This window comes from Mustela nivalis (genome assembly GCF_964662115.1).
Source record: "Mustela nivalis genome assembly, chromosome: 3".
NCBI classification, from domain to species: Eukaryota; Metazoa; Chordata; class Mammalia; order Carnivora; family Mustelidae; genus Mustela; species Mustela nivalis.
In genome coordinates this window covers 108,180,942-108,187,700 of record NC_139022.1, presented here as the reverse complement: position 1 = coordinate 108,187,700, position 6,759 = coordinate 108,180,942, and the positions used below count along the sequence as shown (strand labels likewise).

General features: G+C 50.7%; 1 long non-coding RNA gene across 1 annotated transcript; it reads right to left on the bottom strand.

Annotated features, from left to right (window-relative positions):
- Positions 1–4,107: 4,107 nt before the first annotated feature.
- LOC309861529 lies at positions 4,108–6,533 on the bottom strand. Its single transcript, XR_014309988.1, has 2 exons — positions 6,422–6,533; positions 4,108–5,264 (listed from the first exon to the last, which is right to left on the bottom strand). It is a non-coding gene; the product is annotated as an uncharacterized lncRNA (long non-coding RNA).
- Positions 6,534–6,759: the final 226 nt, after the last annotated feature.

The following is a 6,759-nucleotide window of genomic DNA, read 5'->3' as shown; positions in this document are numbered from 1 at the left end:
CTCTAACTGGCACAGGGCTGCCCCTAGCTGTAGGGGGTGAAAAACGCGCTTTCATGGCGGTGAGGAGCTCTACGGCTGGGCACCTGAGCAGCACTGGAGACAGGAATCTCTTGTTCTTCATGAAACACAAATGAATGGCTGCCCCAAGAAACTGTGTAGGTTGAGGGCTAGAGGGAGCCTAAACTGAGAGCCCTGAGAGCCAGCTGCCTTGTCCTGGGACCCCTGCCGGGTGCACTGCAAGGCACGGAAGGTGGCCATCTCTCTCGTTCAGTGTACTTCCCATCCCTCAAGGCAGTAGGTAGCTCCATCCTCCGCCTCCTAGGAAACTGTTCTGACCAGCTTCGCCCTTGCCAGTCCCTGCTCAGCACACTTCTAGAAACTGGATGTGACCCTGAGTCCCCGGAGGGCAGGAGCTGGGCCTACCCCTTTCTGGGCACCTCCCTCTCCCCTGGGGCTTTCAGAATGGCTCTCCATTCCTTCTCATTGAGTTGTCCCAGGTGCAAAATAACAGTTGGAATGGCAGCAATAACTGTGAATTTCGATTCCTCTTTTAAAACCACTTGCAGATATTTCTGCTGCTTTCCTCCACTCTCCTATCCCACTTCTTCCTTCCCCCCCAAGACTAGAGTTATGAAACGGTAACCCCCATCCCCTCCCTTTTCATCTCTGTCTCCTCCTGTGGTTATCACTGTGGCTACTTCGTGGGTAAGCCTGATTGTGACCCACCTCCCGGCGCCCTGGGCCCCGGCGAGAACCATCACACAGGGGCTGGTGATCTTGGGAGGGAACAGCAAAAGCAGGTAAGTTCCAAACCCTGAGCATTCACTGTAAGTCAAGTTCTGCAACCTGCATGCATCATCCGGTTTCATTCTCCCAAACACCCCACAAGACGGGCAGTGTTCCCGCTCATGTATGGGGGACACTGAGGCTGAGAAAGGTTGGTCTCTTGCCCAAGGTCATGGAGCTAGTAAGAAGTAGAGCCGGATCCAGACTTTGGCTGTCTGATTCCAAAGTCTAGGCTTTTCTTTGCTCTAAATCCCTCCACTCGACCTTCTCTTTTGTCTGCAGAATTCTAGGAAGTGTTGGTTCTGTTTCTCATCAGCAGGGCCTTGTGCTCCCCGTGGAGCAGGGTCTCAGGGCATTTGCACATCATCCCTAGAGCCAAATGTTGGGTGTGCAGAGCCTCATCTCCAGGTCCAGGATGTCCAGAACTAGCTGGAATCGGAGGCATTCTGGCCCTTTTCCCCGACCACATGGAAATGTCATTTGCAATCAGCCGGCTATAGTTGGAGAGCTGCCTTGTAGGTACAGTGAGTAAAAGGACCACATGGAAACACTCAGTGCCTGAGCCAGCACCGGAGAAGACCTGGCTCACAGCCATGAATGGCGGCAGGTCCAATAATGTTGAGCTCCAGGCATGCATGTTGCCAAGAAGCCAGAGGGGTTTTGGAGACTGACCAGCTCCTCCAGCATGTGAAAAGGCTGTGCATGGTGCCGGGTGTAAGGGTGCTGGAGAATGTAGGTTCATGTTCTATGACAGAGGGACCGTGGTCCTGTGAGCTGAGTGTCCTGGTGATAAAATGTTCCTTGCCATGGTTATCTTGGGGGTAGGGGGCAGTCTAAATCAGGGGACCCTGGGCTTCTGAGGTCCTATGCAAGTTTGAGCACGTTCCTGGGTCCAACAATTAGCCATAGCTTTTTCTGCATTTTCAGAGGTGTCCAAGACCCACAAAAGGCCAAAGACCCTATTATCCAAGAGACTGCAGTGGGGGCCAAGGGTTTTACTCCAGTCGGCATGTTTAACTACACCATCATCCACAGGACTAGGCTGGGGGAGAGGTGCCAGACAGGCCCAAGTGTGGAGGACAGGGAATGGGTACCCAAGTCAGGTTGACTCTCTTCGGACTCCCTTCCCACTCTGACCACACAGGCTGCAGGGAGCAGAGCGCCCCACCCCCCAGGCCTTTGGGGAAGATGGCCTCCCCCTCCATCATCTGTGAACCTCATCTCCAAGTTTAGAGCTTCCTCCCCAGGTGGGGTTGCCCCCTCTCTGAGCTCCAATTTCCCCATCAGCCTGTGGCCGTATATCTTCTCCTCTTTTGTCTTGGCTGCTTTATAGCTTGCTGGAAACACCTTCCCTTAGCACTTAGAAATGTATCACTCGAAAGCATCTTAACGTTAACCAATGTGATTCTTTTTTAATTTGAAGGGGCTTATTTCTCTGAACGGCTTTCCTGATCATATAGGAGGGCATGCTCCCTAATATTAAACTTTTTCTTTAAAAAGAGCAAAAAATGACTCACATCTGTTTGATATTTAATTCAAATTGAATGGCAGGACAGGAACAGAATTACACAGCAAGCAGCCATAAAGCGCCAAGCATACCAAACCTACATGCTAGAAAATGTGAAATGAGAAAGCATCGAAGGGATGTGGCCTGGACAATGGGGCATTTCCTACCCAGAAGCCAGAGCTGTAGTAGCCAAGCGGGAGAAGGTGGGAGGTGGGAGAGGGGCTCACTTGGCACTGGAAGATTTTGCAGGCACTGGTTTCCAGCCACATGTGAGTTTGGCTCCGGGATCCAAGCCTTAAACAAAGGTCTTGATCTCACCGGGGATCCAGTGCCAGTTGCTCTGTGTTGTCGGGCAGAGGGAGTGGCCTGTCTGGCCACTACCCCCAAAGGATGCCAGGTAATGCTCACACACAGCCTGGGTGGTCAAGCAGATATTGCCTTGCTCTCGGGGTCCTGAACACCCTGGGGTTTGGCTACAGCTCAGAGATTGAGCTGGAAGTCTCCCTGCTCTCAGCTGATCAGTTTACCAGTGTCTCCAACATCCGGTGTCTAAGAGGGCAGGGAGATGAGGTGGGGCCCAGAGAAATACTGTTCCTTCCTTCTGAGAAAGAAGGTGACCTCAAAATGCCAGGCGACCTGTACTACCCTGAGCTCTGAGAGTGAGAGATTCTGGGAAAGAAGAGAGCATGGCCTCTTAGCTAATACTCGCTGGCATGTTCTGAAGCCAAGGGGTGGGTGGGTTCCATAGTCCTGGCACAGCATTTCCATTGTGAACCGAGTCTGGTTACAACGGCTAGGCGGGCATTGACAGTGGGGATCAGCCAGAGCTTGTGGGCTACCCCTCACCAGGTGTGCATGGACGGAGGAGGTGAGGGGAAGAGCAAGAATCCCCCACGTACCAGCTCCGTGGGTTTGGGCACCTCTCCCCTCGGTGCATCTTACTTCCCTCATCTGTAACATGGGATGCTTTAAGATCCTCTTAAGATTATTTTAAGTATCTAACATTATAAATATAAACGTATTCACTTCTAAATGGCAAAACATCGTACAGTTTCTTAGAAGGTTCACCTTGACCTCTCCAGCCCTTCTGGTAGGCACCACAATCAATTCAAGACATTGCCATGTTGTTTTTTTGCTCCTCGGGCCTACTGTTCTCAGGGGCTGCAACTTTCTCTGATTGTGCTAAAAGCTGCCTCAAATTGTCTTCTAAGAGCTGATTATTAAACAGCCCCTCTGGAAAACAGTACGGAGTTTCCTCAGAAAGTTAGAAGTAGACCCAGCCATGGCATTACTAAGTATTTATTCAAAGGATACAAACATAGTGACCCAAAGGGTCACGTGCACCCCAGCGTTTATAGCAGCAATGTCCACAATAGCCAAACTATAGAAAGAACCTAGATGTCCATCAACAGATGAACAGATAAAGAAGATATGGTAGGTAAATACAACACAGTACTACTCACCATTAAATCTTACCATTTGCAATGACCTGGATGGACCTAGAGGGTATTATGCTAAGCGAAATAAGTCAATCAGAGAAAGACAGATACCACAAGATTTCACTCATATGTGGAATTTAAGAAACAAAATGGAGGAACACAGGGGAAGGGAAGGAAAAAATAAAACAAGATGAAATCAGAGAGGGAGACAAGCCTCTTCACTATAGGAAACAATCTGAGGGCTGCTGTGAGGGAGGTCGGTGGGGGGATGTAGTAACTGGGTGACGGGCATAAAGGAGAGCACTGGGTGTTCTATGATGAATCACTGAATTTTACCTCTGAAACTAAAAATATACCATGTGTTAATTCCTTGAATTTAGAAATTAAAAAAAAAAAACCAAGTCTTTATTAAAAATTAAATTACATGAACTTACAGCCAAATAAATTATATTAAAAACATAGTTAACAAATACTAAAGAAAACTCACTGTTCCCTAAGCGTTTTACTGTATCTTGCTATATCTGTGCTCTGGAGGGATTGGCAGTTACTGTATCTGTGTGTGGAAATGCGACCGACCGTGTGCTCACCATGCATCTCCTTCCAGTTCCTGTCATCCTGATACGTTGCAACTGACCACGGCGTGAGAATTTTCATCAGGGAAATCAGAAATTGTCAAGCATTGCAATCAGAGCTCCCCCGTCCCCAGGGAGCTGGGGGTTAACCATTTCCCAGCATTAGAGATTGACATTAGAGATTGGCAAAGGGAGGGCTGCTGAGCCTTTGGTGAGTTTCTCCACGTCTTTCCGCCCATGCCCAATGGAAGCCCTCGACATGCTGCTTTCTCCATCAGACTTAACTGTTCCCGCATCCCCAGGACCCTGTGTCCAGGGTGGATGCTATTTCTTCATTCAGAACACTCTGGCCTCCCCAGAATGGCCCCTACTGTTCTTATAATGAGGTCATTCCTCAGCTTCTGTGTTTCCTCTGAGCCGAGCCAAAACATTCACCTTGGTTTTGTAAAGCCTGCTGAGAATCTCAGGTAGAGGTATTTTCTCTTTCTTTAACTGAAGAGCCAAACTCCCAGCTCCTAATTGCCCTGTGGATTTCTAACCAACACGTTACCCGGGGTGTTCGACAGAGACCAGAGGCAGGCAAATGCATGAGTCTGTATGTGTAGCGGGGGGTGGAATAGGGAAGAAGTCAAAGGACAGGAGGCTTTCCTGACATTTCAACTTGAAATCTGCGCGGCAACCGCAGGCCCAGGGGAAGAGGAACGTAGAAGTGAAAGATGAAGCTTCCTGATTATTCACTTCCCTCATTGGCCTCCAACGAGTGTCCATAGGGGACCATGTGTTCTTCAGTAATGAGGCCCAGGACTGATTCTGGAAACCTCTGACATCAAGCATCCAGTCTGCTTGTTTCCAGGGCTCCCCGGGGCAGAGGTCCAAGTCTGGGAGCTCTGCACCTCACACGTGTGTTTCTGGATGCTGCCACGCTGGGCACTTGCGGTGAGCCATGGAGACAGGACTCATCTGCAAACGGGAAATTCTATTGGCACAGAGCAGAACAATCAGGGGTATGCATCTTGCCTCGCCTTATGGGGATTTGTCCTTGCTTCATGGGCTCAGCATCCAGTAGATACAGTGAATCCATTCACTGAGCAAACCACTTGCCCTGGCCTCTTCCCCTCCTGGAGTCATTAATTGTTTAAAGTGCATTTTGCCCTGTTCAGCCGGCTGGTTTGCTGTGATTTGAGGTTCTTCTCAAAGCCTCATTCCTTAAAGGTCTGCTTTCACCCCACCCAAATTCCTTCTCCCAACTCACTTTCTTGTCATTCAGGCGATAGACCCTTCCTGAGGACATACCGTGTGTTAGATGCGTCCACAGGCTTGTGCCTTTGCTCTGGGCTGTGTTGGCGGGGAGGTTCCTGGTGTGGGAATGAGCACACAGCAAGAACGCGTGTTCCCTGCTAAGGAAATACCCCTTGTGGTTGATACTGTGGATTGCTGCCTGAAAACCCCTCTGAGTGTCCCCCAAACAGGCTTGGAGCTAGGAGGGAGGTGATTCTTTTGTGGAAAGAGGCAGGAGGGCTTTCCGGAGGAAGAAACATCTGGGGAGAGGGGGCGGTCAGCATTGATGGCTGGCATGGGTGGAGGCTTCCAAGGTGTGCATGCTAAGTTCCATTATCCACATATGTGTGCTTCAGCCTCCACGGAGGGGCGGGGGTGGGGATGGCATTCCTATTCCTATTTCATAAATGAATATCAGAGGCTTGGGGGATGACGTGAGTTTAAGAGTCAGTACCTGGATGTGAGGTTATGTGGCTGGGGTGACCTGTGGGAGGATCTGTGTTTGCCTTTGGCCTCCAGGAGCCCTCTAGGCGGTGGAGCCCTCTTTGCTCTCCCTCTCTGGTGGCCCAGGACCCTAGGCAGGCGGGGGCTGAGGCACACTGCCGTGGGCATAGTCACTGTGCTGGTCTTGCAGTCAAATGCTCTTCCACTGAGCTATACCCCCCACGGTGCTGGTCTTCACTGTTGGTCCTCAGACCCGTCTCTCTCCCTTCTCTCCTCTGCTTCATACTTCGGGGAATCACCCTGCAGGGTGCTTTCCCCAGGCTTCCTCATCAGCTGCCTTCTGGCTGCCTTCTGCCCACGAGGAGGGGGCAAGGGGAGAAGCCAGGACATCTCACCTTCTCTCTCAGCCCCTCGCCTTGGGAGAGGGGCACATTATCTCGCAGCAGGTGTGTCTCCTCATCGGCTCCAGCTCCCTCCGGGTGGCCTCTGCCTCTGAGATCCCAGCTTCTGCAGAGAAAATTCACAGTTGCTCTAGCTCTGTGCCAGGCAATGCCCACTCTGGCTCTGGCAATACCAACTCTCGGTCACCTCTGTAGCCCGAGGAGCGGGAGTGAGCCGTGGGAGCAACTCCTGCCTTGGTTGATTTCTGAGATTACATCGCCTGTGTACCCCATACCCTGAGTCACATTTTAAAAATACTTAGAGTCATTTTTGTTTTCTTGACTGGATCCTG